Source organism: Carcharhinus amblyrhynchos, chromosome 7 (genome assembly GCF_965287045.1).
Source record: "Carcharhinus amblyrhynchos chromosome 7, sCarAmb.v2.hapA, whole genome shotgun sequence".
Lineage (NCBI taxonomy): Eukaryota > Metazoa > Chordata > Chondrichthyes > Carcharhiniformes > Carcharhinidae > Carcharhinus > Carcharhinus amblyrhynchos.
In genome coordinates, this window is record NC_137330.1 from 83,777,050 (window position 1) to 83,800,264 (window position 23,215).

Consider the following 23,215-nt stretch of genomic DNA (forward strand, 5'->3'; position numbering starts at 1 on the left):
TTTTAAGTCACAAATTGTTCAGCCAAAATGTCAATGCTTCATTTTGCCTTCTGTTCAGAGCAGATTCAGGCATGTATGTGTGTAAGTGGAAGACATTTCCTGTTGTGGGCTTGCTGGTAAACCTTGGATATGTCATAACATGTGATGTTGAAGCTCAGTATGACTGTGTCTGTAAATAATTCTAATATTTTGCACGTAATCTCATTGAAAGAACCTTTGAAGACTTGGTGAGATGGGTAATGAGAGGTTGTGTCCCTTGACTGAAGAGTCTTGAGCTAGGGTTCATGGTATCTGGATAAGTGGTCAGTTATTTCGAACCAAAAGAAGGTGAAATTTCTCCAGTAAGAGGATTATGAGTTTTCTGCTTTAAATAAGTCTGCAGAGGCAGAAGTCCCTTCACCAAAATTCCTTTATTAACAAACTGTAACCGCAGTTCACAGAGTCATCATTAGTCTACCTCCGGGTGTCAGAGGAACTGACACTCCCAGTTCAGTCCAAGGCAAAGACTCCCTGACTGGCCCATCAATTGGATCCTTAATCAAGGAATTCATACTCCAATAGACCAACTTCAGTGGCTTAATTAAAGTCATTACAGTTTCATAGTCAAATGAGAATATTTAAGACTGAGATTAATAGATTTTTGAGTACTAAGGCATCAAGAAAAATGGAAATATGGCAAGTTTGTGGATTTGGTCGAGGTCAGTCGTGATCTTATCAAATGGCAGGGTAAGCTCAGTGGACTCTATGCTATACTCCTGTTCCTATTTCTTAGGTTCTTATATTTGCAATCCATCATTAAACTGCAGTTAAAGGCAAACTGGATGCTGGAATCAAAAACAAAAACAGAAAATGCTGGAGAAATTCAGCAGGTCTGACAGCATCTGTGGGAAGAGAATAGAGACACTGTTTCAGATCTGTATCACACAGACTCAAAATGTTATCTCTATTCTCTCTCCACAGATGCTGTCAGATCTCCTGAGTTTCTCCAGCATTTTCTGCTTTTGTTAAACTGCATTTGTTTGATGAGCCACATTTGCGCTAAAGAATATTTTCATTTAATTGCTAACTTACTTTCCAAATGTCTAAGACTAGAAACATTAGAGTATGAATACTTAAGATGTTTGGATACCAATTCTTTTTTTTAAGAGAACGTTAAACCAATTAATGCTTCGAACAAAGTAGTAGACAACTGTTTTTAACCATTTGTATATGAGCAATTTCTAGACTATGTCCTGTTCATTGTATATGTCATCCAAATTGTGGCCAAAGTTTACCTTTTTGAACTAATAGTCTTGCCAGGAGCATGGTTACATTGAAATACAACAGCCTAAAAGGTACTGCGCAGGCTTATTCTGTGATAAATAATGCATGTGCACGGTTGTACAAAAATATTTAAAGGGACTGCACACTGGGTAAAAAAAGCTTCACAGAAGAACTAATTTTTAAAGGGAACCTTGACTGGAACACGTTTCTGTCGCTTACAGCATGAAAGAGAGGTGGGAGTGGGGGGGAACGATTCAAAAGATCACAGCTAGGCATTATTTTTAAATATGGCTCTGGAAGGCTGCTGTGATCTCCAAAGAGTTAAAATAGGTTCGTAATAAATATATTTTACAGCACTAATGGAAATATCTATGAAAGCAATGGGAGCAGAAATTAGCTGTTCTCTATATAGATTAACAAACAGACGCTAAGCCGATGTGACACATCTGCTACTGCAGAGCCAGGGAAAACAGGTCAAGGTTATTAGGAGCAGAGTACAGCACCGGCTCATCCCCGCAGGCAAGACTGTATACGTGGACACAGTCCTATCGCTACACCATATTTTCTGGTAATGTTGTTAGCTTGACTGTTGTGATGCTACTGTGCGTTGGATGAATTTTTTTTTGTGTATGCATTTCATCATTTATATATGTATTTATATATTTATTAAAAATTCACTTTGTGCGGAATGCCGACTTAAACTGAATGCTTGCTGATAGATAATAGGTTGACGAAGGATAAATACACAAACGTGGAACAATGCATGCAATTTAGTAAATCATGTGATTAACTGGGAATTTTGGATTTCAGACTTTAGTTCTGCATGGTTGAAGTTTCAAAGTCATTGTGCACCATCAATTTTAGAATGTTAGGAGCTGGTTAGACATCAATACAAGTCAGTGTTGATGTGCTGCTGTATTTTAAGACAAATTGATGGAACAGATTTGCGGACGTAGTTCTCCAATATGAGATGAGAGGATAGGTCAATCAGTGAACAGTGTAGCTGGTATTGCACCATAAACAACGCTATTTTAACCAGTTCTGGAAAATAATTACCACTGCCATTTCAGTTGCTTGTTGTGGTTTATTCAAATTAATAGTAGATATTTCAGATAGAGAGAGAAAAGAGTGCTGTATCTGTGCACTGTATCTAGTAAACTGGATAAAAAGATAGTTTTGGAAATCTGAAATAAACTTCAATGAATTACTTATGAGGAATGCACAGTGTTATTAAGTAATCATCCCACTAACTTGAACACAGCAAGATCCCATATGTACTAAATAGTCAGCTTTTACTGGTGAGATGGTGGTGGTGGGTGAGCCTCTACCTTTCAAATATTTTCATTAAACCTTCAGGGATGGATATTCTTTGGCCCTGTGGGGAAATAGCAGGGTGAGGCCTCGGCACGCTCAAGTGGAAATTTTTGCACAGTAGCATGGTGGTATGGTGCCTCACAGCGTCAAGGAACTGGATTCAATTCCAGCAGGTCAGTGTCTGTGTGATGTCTGCACATTCTCCCCGTGTCTGTGTCAGTTTCTTCCAGATATTCCGGTTTTCTCCCACAGTCCAATGACGTGCAGGTTAGGTGGATTGGCCAGGCTAAACTCTCCCTTAATGTGAGGGATATGTGGGGCTATGGGGATAGGGCCTTGGTGGGATTGTTGTTGGTGCAGTGTCCCCTTCTGCACTGTGGGAATTCTATGATTGTTTTGCTGTACATGCTGAAGAAGCAGATAAAAATAATAATTTATAGATTCTGAAATTCTGAAGTAAAAATGAAAAATGTGGGGATTTGTGCGGGGACAGAAATGGTCGAGGGGGGCTGGGTGCCAAAGGTGGGGGTGGAAAGCTCTAATTCAGTACTTCAGGTTGAAGATGTGTATCTGCTGGTGGCTGTCTTCTGCAGGGGGTGAGGGGTGGGGGATGTGATGTAGCCAAAGGAGTTAAAAGGTTGTTGCAGCTTGTCCACCCTTCAACAGCAGGACAAGCCAAAACCCAATGCCAAAAAAAGGATCAACATCGGGATATCTGATGGGACCAAGTGCCGAGATTCTTGAAGTGTTCTTGGAGATGATACTAGGCAGGAAATGAAGTGCTATTTGACATTTGAGGCAGGAAGTGTCACGCCAATCAGTGATATATCAAATACCCTAAAAATGACAATACAATGCCACAAATATTTTAATCACCTCCTCAGACTGTTGAAGGTAAATGAAGGCATACACAATTATGTAAGTTCCAATATAATGTTGCCAGTATAATTCACCTCCAATACAATCCAAATCACACAGCAGAAGTAAAGATTTCTTTGAGGACATGACAGCTGTGGTGTAAATTGGAAATATAGAAGTTATGATGTATCTGTCAAAGTAAAACACAGCTTACTGAAGAAAATGAAAGAATTCTGTAAGACCGTGAGACCAAAAATGTAAGAACAGAAGTAGGCCTTTCAACCCATCGAGTCTGCTCTGCCTTTCAATAAGATCGTGGTTGATCTGATATAATCCTCAACTCCATTTTCTCGCCTTATTCCCATAACCCTTGATTCCCTTACTGATTAAAAATCCGTCCATCTCAGCCTTGAACATACTTAGCGACGTAACCTCTACAGCTCTCCGTGATAAAGAATTCCACAGATTCACTACCCTCTGACAGACAAAAATTCCTCTTCATCTCTGTTACAAATTGGTCACCCTTTATTCTAAGATTGTGCCCTCTGGTCCAAGATTCGTCCACAAAAAGAAATGTCCTCTCAGCATTTATCCTGTCAGGCCCCCTGAGAATTCTGTGTGCTGGAATTAGGTCACTTGTCATTATTCTAAACTCCAATTATTACAGGCCCAACCTACTCAAACTCTCTTCATAAAACAATCCCTCCATGTCCAGTGTCAGTCAGTCTCCTCTGGACTGCCTCTAATGCAAATATATTTTCCCTTAGATAAGGAGTCCAAAACGGTTCACAGTATTCCAGCTGTGGTCTAACTGGTGTTTTGTTTAGGTTTAGCAAGACTTCCCTCTTTTTATACTCCATTTCCTTTGAAACAGTGGTCAACATTCTATTGGTCTTCCCAATTGCCTGAACTTGCACGCTCAGTTCTGGTGATTTGTGCATAAGGACCTCCAAAACCTTCTATGTGCAGCTTCCTGTAACCATTTAAATAATACTCAACCTCTTTATTCTTCCTACCAAAGCACATAAATCTGGCATTCATTGTGCAATTGGGACAATGGTATTGCTCAGTTCATTTTTTATGAAGTCACAAAGATCAAGATCTGAAGACACCTAAGTCTGTCTTCTGAATGATGAGCTTGTGATGGTAGCAAATAGTATTAAAACAAGGTGGAAACAGAGAGCCAAATTTTTGTCTGGGCTTAGGAACCCCTCGCATTCCTGCCATACCACCTCCATGCTTTCCCCATGTGTCCTCCATAGCCATTCACCACACTATGTATGGCTCTCAGAAACAATGCAAAAAAATGATAAAAAGCTATTAGACCTCTAACAATCAAAGAAAACCCTAAATTCAAATTTACTATCATCCATACTGGACCAAAAGAACCAAAAGAAAAAAATATATAATCCTTTAAGTGCCTTTGAAATAAACAAGAAACCATCTCAAAAACATAGGAGCTTTCTTATCGGCTCATCCCATTGATCAATGGCTGGGGCTAGCCAATAAGATCGCGCAAGAGGTGGAAAATCAGGTTTGTGCCCAGTTTTTTGTCTCTCACCATCTCACTGGGCCCGGATTTCAGGTGAGATCAGCCTCGCTCCCAAGGTATCTTTGGGATACAGTCACCCCACCTGGGTATGATGCCCCCGAGATCAGATATTATGGATTCTGTCTCTGGACAGAATTGTGCATTTACCATAGTTCTACATGTCTAGTCACAATCTTTAACTTGAGGTGAGATGGGAAATTGATGGAGAATTAATTGAGAAGAACAGATGATTATGAGTATCAGCATACTTATTGACATGACTTTTAAAATCAAGGAACCGTTCCATCTATACACTTTCCCTTTAAAAGAAAACTTGTTTTTCCCAGGCTAGAATTTTTAATGTAATTACATGGAACCTGCAGCGTGATTTAACAACCATTTGCATAATGTTGATACAGCCGCTGCTAAAGACAACAGGTTAGCAATTTAAGCAAATGAAACCCCATGTCTTTATTAAACAGTTGCGATGATCACTGTTTAAAACTGTTAAGGGCTTATCATGCATCCCTTGGTTTTCCAGTTCCATGCATCACAGAAGGGAGCACTTACTTTTTTTTATATACACTTTGACAATGGTGCTTGTAAATGATCTACAAATCCAGTCTAGGGCAATGCGGCGGTGCTTTGACCTCTGATTCTTTCCTGTTCTTCCTTGATGGTGGTCCCTTTAAATCTTACTGCAGTTTTAACACTTTCATGGGGTGTGAGCATGCTGGTAAGGCCAATGTTTTGTTGCCTATCCCTAATTTCCCTTGAACTGAGTGGTATGCCAGGCTATTTGAGAGGCAATTACATTGCTGTAGGCCTGGAGTCAAAAGTAGGTCAGATTAGGTAACGGTGGTCAATTTCCTTCTCTAAAAAACATTAATGAACCAGATGGGTTTTTACCACAATTGATCTATGGCCAACAGTTCCAGATTCCAATTTAAATTTCACTTGTTGGTATGCTGTGGCGAGTGATATTACCGCTAAGTCACCATTTTCCCCTAATTAGGAAAACTAGTAGGAAAAGTCAGTTCAAGTTATCTTAACTACCTAAGACATATACCATTAATGTTAGATCATAGGCCCTAATTAAAATTGTATTGATAGAGACTATGTTTTAGAGCTCCCATTAACAAAGTTTGGTGGAAACAATCAAAGGACAAAGATCAAAGAAAGTTACAGCACAGGAACAGGCCCTTCGGCCCTCCAAGCCTGTACCAACCATGTTGCCTGACTGAACTAAAACCCCCTACCCTTCTGGGGACCATATCCCTCCATTCCCATCCTATTCATGCATTTGTCCAGACGCCCCTTAGAAGTCACTATCACATCTGTTTCTACTGCCTCCCCTGGCAGCGAGTTCCAGGCACCCACCACAGTCTGTGTAAAAACTTGCCTCATATATCTCCTTTAAATCTTGCCTCTCGCACCTTAAACATATGCCCCCTAGTAATTGACTCTTCCAAACTGGGAAAAAGCTTCTGACTATCCTTGTACTGTTGAATCATTTTTTGTTTTTATTCCTGGAATAGGCTCCATACTTTTTGATTAGAACCCTGAATTTCTCGAATCAACTGACAAACATGTTTGACACATGTGGTTAACTGATACATTTGTTTTATCTACTAAGATTCAACCATTATATAATTATATACATTTAGTTGGAAGATCCTCCTGAAGTGACTGAGGTTATTCCAGATACTAAATAATCATGCTGATTGCAATAAAGTCTCAGTCTATAATCTAATCTGAATACAATAACTTGAATCTAACTTGTTGCTTGTGTAAAACTTTCTGCTCAAGTTTATTTTAATGATAGAATATTTAACATAGAAACATAACAAAATTCATTATTTTTGTGAATGGAAAAACTCATTCTGTTTGATTTAGAATGAAGTGTTAACCAATGGGGACCAACCTCCAACTACAACACACAATGCAGTACCCAATTAGGCTGGCAAGAAGTCTGGCCTACTTTCTTAGTTGGATTTCATTTGCGTTGGATCTGTGAGATTTTAATGCTGAATGAGTTTTGACACAGCTCATGAGCACTGGGATATTCCATGGCTCTTGTGCAGAACTGACCTGGCAACCAAAAATAGAAAGGTGGAGGCAAAGAGGGAAAATCTCAGGAGAAGGGGAAAACTGAGCAATTGTTTAAAGTTTATTTATTACTGTCACTAATAGGCTTACATTAGCACTGCAATGAAGTGACTGTGAAAATCCCCTAGTTCCTACATTCTAGTGCCTGGTCGAGTGCACTGAGGGAGAATTTATAAGAACATAAGAATATAAAAACTAGGAGCAGGAGTTGGCCATCTGGCCCCTTGAGCCTGCTCTTCCATTCAATAAGATCACGGCTGATCTTTTTGTGGACTCAGTTCCACTTACCCGCCTGCTCACCATAACCCTTAGTTCCTTTACTGTTCAAAAATTTATTTATCCTTGCCTTAAAAACATTCAATGAGGTAGCCTCAATTGCTTCACTGGGCAGGAAATTCCACAGATTCACAACCCTTTGTGTGAAGAAGTTCCTCCTCAACTCAGTCCTAAATCTGCTTCCCCTTATTTTGAAGCTATACCCCCAGTTCTAGTTTCACCTGCCAGTGGAAACAACTTCCCTGCTTCAATCTTATCTATTCCCTTTATGTTTCTATAAGATCTCATCGGAATTCCAATGAATGCTGCTCTGTCTCTCCTCATAAGCCAACCCGCTCAACTCCAGAATCAACCTAGTGAATCTCCTCTGCACCTCCTCCAGTGTCAGTATCTCCTTTCTCAAGTAAAGAGACTAAAACTGTACACAGTATTGCAGTGTAGCCTCACCAGCACCTTATACAGCTGCAACATAATCTCACAGTTTTTAAACTCCATCTCTCTAGCAATGAAGGACAAAATTCCATTTGCCTTCTTAATTACCTGCTGCACTTGCAAAGCAACTCCTTGAGATTCCTGCGCAAGGGCACCCAGATCCCTCTGCACAGCAGCATGCTGCAATTTTTTTACCATTTAGATAATAATCCATTTTACTGTTATTCCTACCAAAATGGATGACCTCACATTTACCAACATTGTACTCCATCTGCTAGACCCTCACCCTCTCAGTTAGATTATCTATATCCCTTTGCAGACTTTCAGCGTCCTCTGCACACTTTGCTCTTCCTCCTATCTTAGTGTCATCTGCGAGTGTCATCATGCTACATTTGGTCCCAACTCCAAATCATCTGTGTAAACTGTAAACAATTGCGGTCCCAACACTGATCCCTTTAGCACAGCCAATACATGTTTTTCAGACTGTCGGAGAAAACTGGAGAGCCCGAAGACACGGGGAGAACGTGCAGACTCCTCACAGGCAATGACCCAAACTGGAATTGAACCTGGGTCCCTGGCACTGTGTGGCACTGTGTCGCCATGCCGCCCCAATTGGTAATCGGCATGAAGATATTTGCATAGTCAAAGAGAAGCCTCTCTCAAACCAAGGCAACGTGCTTTAAGCCTGGTTTTCTGAGTACGTTCCACCAAAGGATACCTGAAAATTGTACTTGGGCTGACAAACCGGACATAAGTTAACATTGTTCCAGGTAACAATCAAACAATGTAATCTGTGGTTCCATGGTACTGCAGAGTGTCTATAAAAATCGCAGGGGGACACATGCAAGGCCAGGACCCTATAGAAACCTAAAAGGAACAATACTGGAGAAATCTAACAAAGGGTGCAACTGTGATTTTATAGACTGTCTTGGGCATCTGGAAAATCACTGTATTAACAATTTACTCTATGAAATGAAGAAACCTCCACTTTGAAGTTTTTGAATTGGCACAAATAGAACCATGTTTTCCAACTACTGATCCTACTGAATCTTAAGCTTCAAGAACAATATTTTGTATCCTGCAGGAAAATAAAATAACTTGCGCCATTTAATTGGGTTCCATAGGAATGCCATTTATTTTCTAATTTATTGAGTTCGCTATTGATGTTTTTTGTAACATTGCTTTTCAACGGTGAAGATGTAAAATTTTATTGTCATACGTAATTGATCGCGTGTTACATTGGTTAGAACCTGACAGGCAGAAATTTCAACTTCAGTCAGGACGTGAAGTGGGCAGCAGCAGATTGACAGCCAGGGATTACACGCTACACGCTGGGTCCTGCTCCACTGCCAATTCCACCCTTTCACAATCCTCCTCCCAACTTCATGGAAAGGAGAATTTACTCTTAAGTTGATCGGTAGGAGTTACATTTGGGACAGAAACCTATGGCGAAATGCATGCGCCTTGAAAGAAAATGTCCTTCAATATATGCACTTGACTAAACTTTAATCTAATCCTGGCCTGGAGTTGGACAGGTCACACCTGAATCAAATCACTTCGTGTGTAAAATCTGATTTTCTGCTTCTGGTCACATATATAGAGCTAAGAGCCAGAAGTTCTATTGCCCTGTTACCTTTACAGTCTGCCAGTGATTTGTATTTTGCATGTTCTTGATATAATATGTCTTTTCATTGTGGTGCATCTTACTCAACGAAAGAATTCTGCAAATATTGTATAATGTTAAGTGTAGCAGCATTACTAGGTTTCAAAATTTAGATTCTTGGAGAAGGAGCAATATTTTCTCCAAGTGAATGAAGATTCCACTTTCCTTCCTATTTGCTCATTCCATTTTATCTTCCTATGTCTTTGATTGTTTTTCTCCACATCTTCAATTTCCCATTTTTGGTCTTGTTTTACAAAAAAAATCCAATATGATGGCAAAGATTGCATAAGAAAAATTGCTCAGAGGGGGTCTAAGTCTGAAATAATCTTACATCCATTTTGGTTACATGCTGTCTGGCAAATGTATTCATTCTACAGTGCATCTAACCACTTACTATTAATTCATCGAGTACAGTAGGTGCTCTGTTCTTTCTGAAAGACTGCAGCTTGTATATATGGAAAATAGATTTAATAAAGTGATTGTACGAAGCTTCGGAAAGAGTTTGAAATAAAAACCTGCAGATCAATTGAATTATTATCTCATGAAACAACTGTAGTTAAATTGGTTTGTGTTAAACCAACATTGCTTAGTGGTAGGGATAAGCAGATTATGTGCAATGTTTAGTTGGATTGGTGCATTCTTGGAAAAGACAGAAACATCAATAGACTCTTGGGTGAAAATAATCTGATTCCAAAATACTTGAAAAAAAATTCATACAGCTGTAGAACATGATAGAGGCAACTATCTATCACAATTCAATCCCTTAAACTAACAGAACAAAATACTGAGAAGAAGTCATCCCAAGGGTCATTGGTTAAACAGCCAGCTAATGCAGTCTGGATCCCCAAAAGCAAGAACATGCATTAATCAAATACTTTAAATATACTTTAGTAAGTAAAAATTTAGTAGATTTCTTCTTCAAAGGAATCAGTTTTTCATTTGTTTTAATGTTCCTTTCCCCTTTAGCTTTACAGTTATTTTTTGCTGATAAATGTTCAATTTGCCAGTTATTGTAAGCAATTTTGAGAAAAAAAGGTCATAAACTGCATATGCAACTATGTAAGAGAGAAATGGGCACCATTATATAATAGGAGATATTAGTAGAGATAAATAAAAGTTTAATCAAAGGCAGTGATTGTAACAAGGCTTTGAAACAAGCACAAGGAAGTGGAGTGCAGAGGGATTGAGGAAAGGAATTTCAGAGTTTGGATTACGGGTAACTAAAGGCACCAACCAGGGAAAGGGAGGAGGAATGCATGAGCAGTCAGAGTTAAGTGTTTTGCAAGGGGCTGTGATACTATAGAAGGTTACGGAGATAAGGAGAGATCATGGCATGTTTTAATCACAAAAACAGTCCTTTCAAATTTGAAGTTTTCAGGGACTGGAAGCCAATGTGGTCAATGAGGACAGAAATGATGGCTGCATGGGACTTGCTGTGGGAATGGGGCAAAGGCAGCAAAGTTTAGGATGTGCTGAAGTTTAGAGGGGATGGAGGTTGTGATGCTGAACAGGATAACATTATGTGAGGTTGGTTGACTATGGCAAATGCTTGGTTGAGGGTTTCAGCAGAAGATGAATTAGAACAGGATAAGTTACAGAGGTATCAGTTGTGCAGTCCTTGTGCTGGAGAGAATATTGGATCAGAAGTTCAGCTCAGGTTTGAATAGGATGCTGAGTTTGCTAATAGTCTGGTTCTGCCTGATACAGTGGCTGGGGAAGGAGATAGAGTTGATGATGGGAAGATGCAGTTTGTGGCATAGGATGATTGCTTTGGTCTGCCTGATGGTTAGGCACAGGAAATTGCAGCTCTTTCCTGACTGGATGCCAAGCAAGCATTCAGACTGCACAGGAACTATAAAGGAGTGGATGATATGATGGAAAGTTAGAGCTGGGTATCCTCAGCAAACCTGACCTCATCTTGAGATGTTGCTGTCAAGGATTTGGTCAATTTTACACCCTGGAGAGACTCGCCATGGTGATAGTGCAAGGTGGGAAGAGAAGTATTACTCAAGAAGTTTTGGTTACAATTGTATAGGAAAGAATGGAAGAGGTAGAGAAGTGCAAATAATAACCTGAACCGAGTAAAGTTTAGAGCTTGGGGTTTATGGTACAAGTCAATGCTTATTCTTGATCAGCACCTATTCTCCATGTATTTTTGCCCTGGTGTTGATGAAAATTTGTATGAACTGCAAATTACATAATGTGCAGATATGCCTAATATTTTCCAAATTTACCATACTCTTTGCATTTAACATGCTAGATTGCTTGCGTACTATAATTAGCAATTGCATTCTCACTTATGCATTAAATTTCTAATTATAATTTTAAATACATAAGATGTAGAAGCTTCAAGAAAAATGTTGCCAAAACTGAAGTGTTGGCTTGCAGCTGTGTGATTAGTGTATGAACACACCCAAGCTGGGCTGCCTGAGGCCCAAGCACAAGTGTCAGAGGGGACAGCTACCATTTCAGCCTCATCGCTGTCTTGGATTGCTGACCAGACACTAAACTGACAGATTCCCACAAACATATGGACTGGAGATGTCTGGGCCAAAGTTGCAGATAACAGAAGCTATCAGACTAAAAGAACAAAATAGTCTTGTTGTCTCGTTTGTATATTTAAAGGTAAGTGACTAGAGGTTGTTCAATGGAATTTCAATGTTGGCATTGAAGGAGAGACTCTGGAATATGTAAAGCACTTTGCTATATTGTGACAGCCACTTCTGTCAAAAAGTCACCATTGATGAGGAGATCCAATGCTTAGTCAGTTGCACCAGCTCGGTCTTCTACAAATCAAGTAAATGTTTGACAACAAAGAATTTCTCCATAAGTCAATGAAAGGCTGAGTATACTTAGGAGAAGTTGTCACCACATTCTTGTACAATAGTGAGATCTAGACTCTGTGTCAGTGACATAAGAGCATTAGAAAAATTCCATCCGCAATGCCTCCACCACATTCTCCAGATTCAATGAGAGCAACATCAGGCAAATGCCTGGGCCCTTCTTGAAACCGGGCCCACAAGAACTCAGGCAAAGCTTTTGCAAAATCAACCATGATGTACAAGACAGTGTCAGGTGGCCAAAATGCACCTCCCCACTTGGTCCTGTTTTCCAATCTCTCAAATGGCCAGTGTTCTGGGGAGGACAAAGAAAATGCTTCAAAGATGATCTGAAGTTCATTTTGAAGTGTGGCAACATTGACATTAATGACTGGGAGGACCCTGCTATCAATTGTTCAAGAAACAGCGACAACTCGTCCAGCAAGCTACATCACACTTTGAGTCCAAGAGAATTAATGATGAAGCAGACTGGCAGCAGAGAAGGAAAAAGATGAAGAGAATCCTGCACTTCTGTGCAGATCCAAAGATCTGTGAGTTGGGAATCAGCCTATTCAGTGACGGCAGAAACTTTCAACCCTGTGTAGACATCATCCTTGAATCAGGGGACAGCTGATAATGATGCTGGTGTTTACTTCATCCTGTAATCATCCACTGTTCGACTCTGAATTGTGAATATTATTTGCACCCCAATTTGAAAACCCTATTAAGAAACAAAATGAGCAGTATATGTGCATTTCATCCCCAGACTCCTCCTTAAATGCACAAGTCTTCGACATATATTGCAGCACTGGCCATCTAAATTCTCCCCCAGTTTACCCGAACAGGCGCCGGAGTGTGGCAACTGGGGGATTTTCACAGTAACTTCATTGCAGTATTAATGTAAACCTACTTGTGACACTAATAAATAAAATAAAAAAGTATTTTTTTTTCCTTAATTGGTGAACAAGAATTATTATATTGGCAATGATGGCAAAAGCAAGCTTCGAACTGTGAGCGTACATTTTTCAATGAAGTTGAGTGAAGTTGAGACAAAGAAGAATAATTATAAAAATGCCCCAGTTTGGAGGGAAAGACCCTTTCGATGCCTTTGCAGAGGACTGGTGAGGGAATGGCTGATGTTGGATGCATGTCATTTGTTGGGAATGATAGGATTTTACTGATGATAATATGTTGAAAAAAAAAGAAAATAGGAACAGAAGAATTAAGGCAAAAACTATTATAGTGGACACTGTGGCAAAGGCACAAAACAAACATTACCTTTTACAGATCACTAGACTCCAATCCACTGTGTGGAAAACCACCTTCAGGCAAAGAAAACAAAGAATCTTATTGATGTGCCTCCATATCTGTTAACTCATCACTGGTTTGGATTACCAGCTAACGCTACCACATAACATTTGCAGTATAGAAGTGTCAGGAAATAACCATCTCCGACAAGAGAGAATTTAACCGTCTCCCCTTGATAAACAATGGCATTACCATCACTGAATCTCCCTCTATCAACATTCTGGGCATTATCATTGACCAGAAACCGAACTGGACTAGCCATCAGATGGCATGATGGCACAGTGGTTAGCACTGCTGCCTTTCAGTGCCAGGGATTCGGGTTCAATTCTGGTCTCAGATGATTGTCTCTCTGGAGTTTGTACATTCTCCCTGTGTCTGCATAGGTTTTCTCCGGGTGCTCCAGTTCCTTCCCACAATCCAAAGATGTGCAGGTTAGGTTGACTGGCCATGCTGAATTGTTCCTTAGTGTCAGGGAGATTGGCAAGGTAAAAACACAAGATTACAGGGAAATGGCCTGGGTGAGATTGTTATTGGTGCATACCCGATGGGCCAAATGGCCTCTTTCTGCATTGTCGGGATTCTATCATTCTATATAAATACTGTGGCCACAAGAGCAGGTCAGAGGCTAGGAATTCTGTGGCAAATAACTTTATTTATTTGTGGGACATGGGCGGCGCTGGCAGGCCAACATTTATTGCCCATCTCTAGTTGCCCTTGGAGGGCAGGTAAGAGTCAACCACATTGCTGTGGCTCTAGAGTCGCATGTAGGCCAGACCTAGGTAAGGGCGACAGATTTTCTTTCCTAAAGGACATTAGTGAACCAGATGGATTTTCCTGACAATCGACAATGGATTTCACAATCATCAGGAGATTCTTAATTCCAGATTTTTAAAAATTGAATTCAAATTCCACCATTGACCATGGAGGGATTCGAATCAGGGTCCCCCAGAACATTACTTGAGTTGCTGGATTACTAATCTGACGATAATACCACGAGGGCATCAACTCCCCTTACTCACACCCTGGCCACCCAAAGCCTGTCCACCATATATAAGGCATACACAAGTTATGACAGTGATGCAATACTCCCCCCAGAAGAACTAATAACACATGTCTAAGTAAAAGTGGCACATCACTTCGAAAGAAAGGTGCAAGGTGTAATTTGATGGTGCAGCTCTGGGTTTCCAGGCACTAACTGGCAAAACTCCCAGTGTGGTGGGCAAGTTGAGGAGATGGTGTCGTAGTGGTAATATCACTGGATGAGTAAGCCAGAGGCCCGTGTCAATGCTTCGGGGAAATGGGTTCAAATCCCATCACTACAGCTGGTAGCATAATAGCTAGTACTGCTATCTCACAATGCCAGGGACTCTGGTTCATTTCTGGCATTGGGTGACTGTGTGGAGTTTGCAGTGTTCTCCCCGTGTCTGCATGGGTTTCCTCTGGATGCTCTGCTTTCCTCCCACTGTCCAAAGATGTGCAGGGTTAAGTGGATTGGCCATGCTAAACTGGCCCTTAGAGAGCCAAGATGTGTAGGTTAGTGGGATTAATGGGCTAAATGTGTGGGGTTATGGGGATGGGGCACGGGGTGGGTCTGGGTGGGATGCTCTGTCAGAGAGTCTGAGCAGAGATGAACTGAATGGCCTCTTTCTACACTGTAGGGATTCTATGATTTCTGTGAACATGGGCACATTTCTAGCCATGATTATGTTGCCCATCATAAGATAAATGTAAGAACGTATGTCAGCATTTTTTTTCAAATTAATCTGCACCTTGCAGGATCCATTTAAAATATTTACAATATTTAAATGCTACAGTGTACAAGTACCCACCACCTGCTAAGTCACATAGCATAACACCGGGTGCTAACCTGTCTCACACTTATCTTAGTGTGGAGCCCACCAGGGAGCAGGAGTGTAGTTTAGCAGCCCACCAGCTCTATGGAATACGGGTTCTGTCAGAGATACTGGATGGAATTCAATGAGGAAGCAGGCGCCCTAATATCTGTCACTAAAACTGGTGCCCTGACCTGCAGTAGCCCCGGGGGAATTAAGTTGCTAATTGACAATGGCATTATTGCTGCAGGGACTGCTAACTCCACTGGGTCTTCAGTGACCCAGTAGGGTGGACATCCCAACCCCAAGAGCTGCTGGTGAATTAGAGCATTTGGGAGTAATGGCTGCTGCTGGTAATAGACTTGAGGTGTAGGATTCCTGAAGAAAGCTAAGTGATAGCAGGATGGGAATCACAGGGAAGGAGTCACTGGTGAGAGTGGAGGAGTGTCAGAGGATTGGTTCTCTGTGGGCCCTTCCTTTCCAATGTCAAGAGGCAACTGAATGCCTTTGAAGGAGCGATCCCAGTCGGTCTCCCCATGTAGTGTGTTCCTTTACTCACTGCTAGTTAAAGATGGAAGGAAAAAGCCCTTATCTGGGCATTAATTGCCCACTTAAGGGCCTCAATTTGCAGAAGGTCACCCACATCTTCCCACCCTAGGGGTAATCGGGATGAGGCAGGAAGTGAAAGACCCCGCACCCTTCCACCGAATCAAATGGTTGCCTTGCCTTGAACTCACCTCTTGGGTGGCGAGGTTGAGGGGAAGGTGGAATTAAATTTCACCTGCTGCCTTTCAGATGATAAATTAAAGTTAGACTCCCCTCCCCCCACACCCCCACAGGTGGATACAACAGATCTTATGGCAGCATATCCAAGAACAGAGCTTTTTCCCCAATGGCTTGATCAATACTTATCCCTCAATCACTATCACAGAAACAGGTTTCTGTGTCATTATCATGTTACTGTTTGTGGGATCTTGCATTGTGTAATTTGGCAAATGCAATTCCTATTTTACAACAATGACTGTATTTCAAAAGTATTAATTTGAAAGCGCTTTGGACCATCATGTGGTCATGGAACGCGATATATAAATATATCTTTTCTATCTTTCCATTTGTATCTTTTTTAATTTTAGTTTCAGTAATGTTTTTAGTAGTTTGCCTTTCAAATTCATCTCCAGTAGTGCCTACCATACATGCTTTCCAACTGCTTTTGTAATTTTACTTTTGTGAATTGTTCCCCCATGGTTCAGTTGTTGCACTCTCACCTCTGAGCTAGAGGTCATGGGTTCAAGGTCCACCTCAGGGATTGAGCACATAATATAGGTTGACACTCCAGTGCAATACTCGAGACCTGGATTATTGAAGGTAGTGTCTCCAGATGGGACATTAAAGCAAGGCCAGATGTGACCTCTCAGGTGCATGTAAAAGATCACGTGACCTATTCGAAGAAAAGGGAAATTCACTCATTGTCTTAATCAACACCTATGCTTCAATAAATACCAACAAAACAGATTGCCTGCCCATTCATCTCACTGTTGCTTGTTAAACTTGACTGTGCACAAGTTAGCAGCTGTGACTCCCCCACATTATAAGTGACTATACTTCAAAAGTATTTCACTGGCAGTGTTTAGCATTTTGAAATATTTGGAAAGGCACTACATGGATGGAAGCTCTATTTTTCATAACTTCAAACTTGGTAAATATTGAGGCAAAGTACTTGTTAACCGTCTCTGTCATCCCATCACTTTCAAATACAAAATTGCCCCACCCCCCCACACCCCCACCCTCTTCAACACTAATTGGTCTCAACTTTTCTTGGTACACTTATTCTGGATTAAAAAAAACCCTAGCTGTTTCTATATTGACAACCAGCTTTTTTAGAAAATTTATAGTCTCTTTGTCTTAAAATGTTGGTCTAATTTCTCTATTTCTCCAAAAGCCCAAACCTTTATTTAAGTGATTGATAAAAACGGGATGCTAGAAAATAAATATATTTCCCTATAAGTACCAAACTGCAGTCAGCAATCAGCTGGTTTGATTTGCCCTGGTCTGAGTCAGATTTCTTACATCCGAGCAAATATTCTTCAAACTGAAAATGTTGACACCCTGCAGGCCTCTGTACCACAGTATATGTCAGTCTAGTTTTATTACCGGTTCTTCTCATCACCAGGAAGTGGTTCTGCTATCCTACAGACTGTGCACATGATTTCCATGTACCACATATAGCAGAAAGAAATTTTTTTTCCACGTGAAGGTATGTCACCCTCATGTGGAGAATTAGAAAAATATTCTGAAAATATCCATGAATGGAGGCTGTGTTGGGAGAACACAGTTTACTTCCAGTTCCTTAGAAATCACTGGAAAATGAAAAAAAATAAAGTATAGTCAATGAACATTCCTTTTTAAAGGGATCTTTTGTTATACCTGCCTATTTACCAGGCTGCAGAGGTAAGTCGTTCCACACATATGGCTTCAAATAAGGCAATGAATGGAGGAAAACAATCATTATTTGGCCATTAGAGTCGGCATGTTTATGTGAAGGCTTTCTTTGACAGGTATGTCTGTTTCATTGTTCCCTTACAGAAAATTAGAGCTTGCAATGAGCTGAAATTAAAACTCGCTCCAGACTCATTAAAAACTCTCAAAGTCAAAAGTGCAAGTCAATTTCCAAATATGTAAGATACCCGGGCTCAGGAGTTGCTTGTGCTACCATCGTCAGGAATGCATCTATGACAGACCTGTATTAGTAGCAATCTTCATCCTTTTGTTCATTATTTTGCTGCTATTTTGATGCAGATAAAGTTAATTTTAACTGCAAAATCAAAATGATTTTGTTATTTCTCTGCCAGTTCTAAGTTCCCAGTGAGCACCAAGATTCATCCCCCACAGTAATAGTCCCCTCAAAAAGCAAAACATTTATTCCAAGCAACAGGTGTTGCATGTTCTTAAAGCCTTGGGGCATTTACTACATTCTACTGGGTTTCACAGTTGAACGTTTGTCTCTCAGTATGTTCCAATAAGCCTTTCTTTTTTCAAATCCCCAGTTACATTTGCTTGGCTTGCTGTAAATTTATACAAGATAACCAAATTTATTCAAAATTAACCACTATTTCAGCTGAAAATGTCCATAAACTAATGTTCTTCATATTACATTGCAGGATATTGATCAATTTATTATCCAGCAGAAAATGAGTCTTTACTTTTGTTAGACTATTATATCACCCAAAGTAAAACAAACTCATCACCCACATAAGTAACCTTGCAGCCAGTTCATGAAAAAAATTGTACAGGGAGGCGATGGCCTAGTAGTATTTTTGCTAGACTATTAATCCAGAAACTCAACTAATATTCTGGGGACCCAGTTTCAAATCCCACAACGGCAGATTATGGAATTTGAATTCAGTAAAAGAAATCTACTGATGATGATGAAACCATTGTCAATTATTGAAAAAACCCATCTGGTTCACTAATGTCCTTTAGGGACAGAAACCTGCCACCCTTATCTGGACTGGCATACATGTGATTCCAAACCTACAGCAATGTGATTGACTCTCAACTGCCCTCAGGGATGGGCAAGAAATGCTGGCCAGCCAGTCATCCCATGTCCCGTGAATGAATAAAAAAGAATAATATTCTAAATTTACATAATCCAGTAAAGAGCCATATCAGAATCACAAGTTCTAAAAGCTAAGTGTTTACAAAGCCTGCTATATGTTTAATGATATTTCAGGGTTTATGAATATTGTCATTATACCATCAATAAGTCGAGACATTTAGCAATAGAATACCAAATGTTTAAAGTACAGCCTATTCAACCACAAGAGAGGGAAAGTGCAACCTGACTTAGAAAGTGAGCCTTTCTCCGACTGAATGTCAGGTCAAAACTTAAAAAAACTAATAAACTATAGTCTCCCTTACATGACTGCAGAAATTAAAGAAGAGAAAATAATGTGCACAGAAGAACATTGTATTCCTCTACACATAGGGGAAACAAGGATAATTTTCAGGATGCACCAAGGAGCATTTGTTTTTTCAAGAATTAAGTAAATGTCATTTACAAACCTGAGGGAATCTGATTGGAGTTTTTTTGATTATTCTGCAAATACATTTTATATGGTGCAATACTGTTGCAGGCTGAGAAATTTGGGCCTGTAATGCTTTTGATGCTCATGATACCAAGTCCCAAAAGTCTTGCTCTTGGCCACTTCCAGCGCAGCCTACACAGTGCCCCATGTATGAAAGGTACTCTCACGCTAGCAGCACGAGAGGAATTGTATCAATATCAAACAGCTGTTCCAGCTTGCTTCTCTAACCTGGACTGTGCATATGCACTGAATGCCTGTGCTAATCATTCAACACCTGAACAGTTCTTTGGAACAGCAAGCTGGAGGGTGGGGGTGGGGGTTGGGGGGGGGGTGGTGGGGAGGTGTGTGGGTGGGGTGGGGGGGTGGTGGTGGGAGTTGGGGGGGTGGGGGTGGGGGGGGAGCGGCACGGGAGGGGGGCTACCCTTCGGCATTATTTAAAGGGGCCAACCAGAAATTTTCAGGTGAAGTGCTTTTGTTTCTCTTTCACTAAAGTTAGTGGAAGTACAGTGGATTGGGGCCTCCACTGAGGGAGAGAACAGGATGTGATCCAAGTGTACATGAGGTATGGAGGCTTTGTTGCAATGTCTGTGGTCCCTGCAACATGACCAGGAAATGGAGTGAAAGTTGCGTAAAAGCTAAACAGTGAAGAGAAGGGAACAGCTCAGGAACAGACCCATGAGCCCATTAAACCTACACTGATATGTAGTTTCTATCTCTCTGTTTGTGTCCTGTTCATGTTAAAAGTTAAAGTTTATTTATTAGTCACAAGTAAGGCTTACATTAACACGGTAATGAAGTTACTGTGAAACTGGCCTAGCCGCCACAGTCCGGCGCCTGTTCGGGTCAATGCATCTAACCAGCACGTCTTTTAGTATGTGGGAGGAAATCGGAGCATCTGGAGGAAACACAGACACGGGGAGAATGTGCAAACTCTGCACAGACAGTGACCCAAGCTGGGGATCAAATCCGGGTCCCTGGCGCTGTGAAGCAGTAGTATTAACCACTGTGCTACTGTGCTGATCAAGATACACCTTGAACATTGCTAATGTGCTTGCTTCCACTGGCAGTGCATTCCAGGCACCAACCACTCTCTGCGTGAAAGATTTTCCCCGCACATCACCTCTAAACTTACTATCTTTCACTCTAAACCTGTGCCATCTTGTATTGACATTTTCACCCTGTGAAAAAGTCTGACTATCCATCTTATCTATGACTCTCATAATTTTGTAGACTTCGATCAGGTTGCCCCCTCAGCCTCTGTCGTTCCAGTGAAAATAGTCCGAGTTTATCCAACGTGGTCTCATATCTAAAACCCTCCAGATCAGGTAACATTCTGGTAAACATTCTCTCTAAAGCATCCACGTCGTTCTGGTAGTGTGCTGGAGGAGGGGGGATCTCCACAGAATTTCCAGGCCACAATAGATTTTTGACAGTATTTATTTGGCCTCTGCCTCATCTTGGAGAAATGCTCAAGGTGATTCAGGTTGAACAAGAAGTTGGCGGAAAAACTGTCCTGTCAACTTTTTAACTCTGGATGGGTTGTCCTGGATTGTCTGACTGGACTCCTGTTTCCATGAAGCTACTTTTCTTTACCACGGAAGCATCATTCCCTACCATTTACATCCATCAGTGACACCCCATCACACCTTCCCTTTCATCACTATCCCACAATACAAAAACCATTCATAACAGCCTTCACAGTAATATCTTAAATCAAAATTATGATCCAGTTATATAAATAGAAGTGATTTTGTGCATTTCCTTAATGTCTAACTTTTGTGTGTCTTTCTTTCCCTGATGTAATGTTCCTCCACAGTGTTATCCCAGCGAATGCAGCCTAGCTGCTAGATGGCCTTGTGCAGCTCTGGGATTTCAGTTTCTGATTGCATCATTTCAGCCTGGGTGATTGCAGCCTGAGCTGGGAGTCTGAAAGAGCGTTGACACAATGGCAAAGGCAAAAGAGTGAATGCTGTGATCCTAAAATAGGGCAGCAAGTTTATACCCCATGGAGCCACTCCATTCGCATAGTCAGCAGCTCAGCAATCCTGGTAATAGAGTTACAGGAAGGTAGCTGGACTGCTGTGAGACCTGCTGGACACTCTTTCAACACTTACATCTGCAGCCACGATGGCATCAAACATGGATTGCATAGTCTCCGTCTGAGCTTCCACTATAGGACTGAGACATTAGGTGGCTTCCAAAGGTAGAAGCTGAGACAGTGGCCAACAGATGCTTTATTAAGTTTAAGTTTATTTATTAGCGTCACAAGTAGGCACACATTAACACCGCAATGAAGAAACAGTGAAAATCTTCTACAAGTAAACAGGTGAATCTACTTGTGCTGTCATAGAGTTAACCACTCTTACCTGCTGGAAAGTTTGGGCTCCAAACCTCATGCAGTGCCCTCAGTCATGTTGGAGATGAACTCTTCCATGCTGCTTGGAAGTGACAGGAGCTATCTTTCAAGTCTGCCTAAGTGCAAACATCTCAGTATGTATATTCATCAAGGTTCTTTTGCATGCAGCCACATTAATCACATCTGATTCCCTTGTCTCAGAGCTCCACACCTACTGGGAAGCTAACACATGAACTATCTTTCCTCTGACCTGGCTGCAGTCCATTTTTGCCCAATAACTCACCACATAGATCCCAACTCTAAAGCAGTTCCTAAATCATCATGCTGTGTCAGTCTTTGGGTTGGTGATTATGAGCGTCTGATCAATGACAGTGCTTCTTCCTTGGAGATAAGGTGCAGCAGTCTCATTCTGGGTGGCACAGTTGTTAGCATTGCTGCTTCACAGAGCTAGGGACCTGAGTTCAATTCTAGCCTTGGGTGACTGTCTGTGTGGAGTTTGTATATTCTCCCAGTGTCTGTGCGCATTTCCTTCAGTTACTCCAGTTTCCTCCCACGTCCAAAGATATGCAGGTTAGGTAGATTGGTCCCTCGTGTCCCAAGATGTATAGATTAGGGAGATTAGTGGGGTAAATATCTGGGTTTATGGGGCTAAGATCTGGATAAGATGCTCTATCAGAGAGTCAGATCAGATTCGATAAGCCAAATGGCCTCCTTCTGCACAGTAGGGATTCAGTGATTCTATGATTCTTTCTCCTAGGGTAGATGTGGCTGATCAGTCAACAGTGCTTGGGTATCTGAAATCACAAAACCAGAAGGAGAAGATTGGGCTGAATCAGGGTGATGGGAGTGGTTTGTGGTATTTGAAATAAGAGGTCTATGGCCATACCATCTGCAGGTTGTTCATCAAGAAAGATAGCAGGATGTAGGTAAGTGGGAGTTAGGAGTGGGATAAGGCAGTAACATGCCATCGTCCAGAGTGCTGTTGGCATTGCTAGCTGCTATGGACTCTGTTGCAGGTGACTCCATGATGCAGTGCACCACTTACTCTGTTAGATACAGGAGATGAAGGTGTGCCACTGGTTCTCCACTGCTCCCTTCCATTGAGGGCAAACTTGTTCCATAAGAGAGAAGATGGAATGTCAGTAATTGTGTTGCAGTGTGTTGGGATGATATACCTGCCATAGCTGAATAGCCAGAGGTGTGTGGAGGCAGCAAAGGGCAAGTGTTGGCCTGGTACTGTTGGAAGATATATCAGGATGAGGTGGAGTTTGTAAATGTAATGTCTTAAGTGCTAGGAATGGCTGAGTAAATGGGTTGCAGTGCATTGAGAAGCATGAAAGGTTGGTTATTAGGAAATACAATATGTCGG

At 41.1% G+C, this 23,215-nt stretch overlaps 1 long non-coding RNA gene across 1 annotated transcript in view; it reads left to right on the forward strand.

Annotated features, from left to right (window-relative positions):
* Positions 1-1,761: 1,761 nt before the first annotated feature.
* Positions 1,762-23,215, forward strand: part of LOC145345524 (uncharacterized) — a 32,716-nt gene continuing 11,262 nt past the window's right edge. The window contains exons 1-2 of the long non-coding RNA XR_013887077.1: positions 1,762-1,831; positions 2,620-2,750. This is a non-coding gene — a long non-coding RNA (uncharacterized LOC145345524). The remainder of the gene's footprint in view (positions 1,832-2,619; positions 2,751-23,215) is intronic.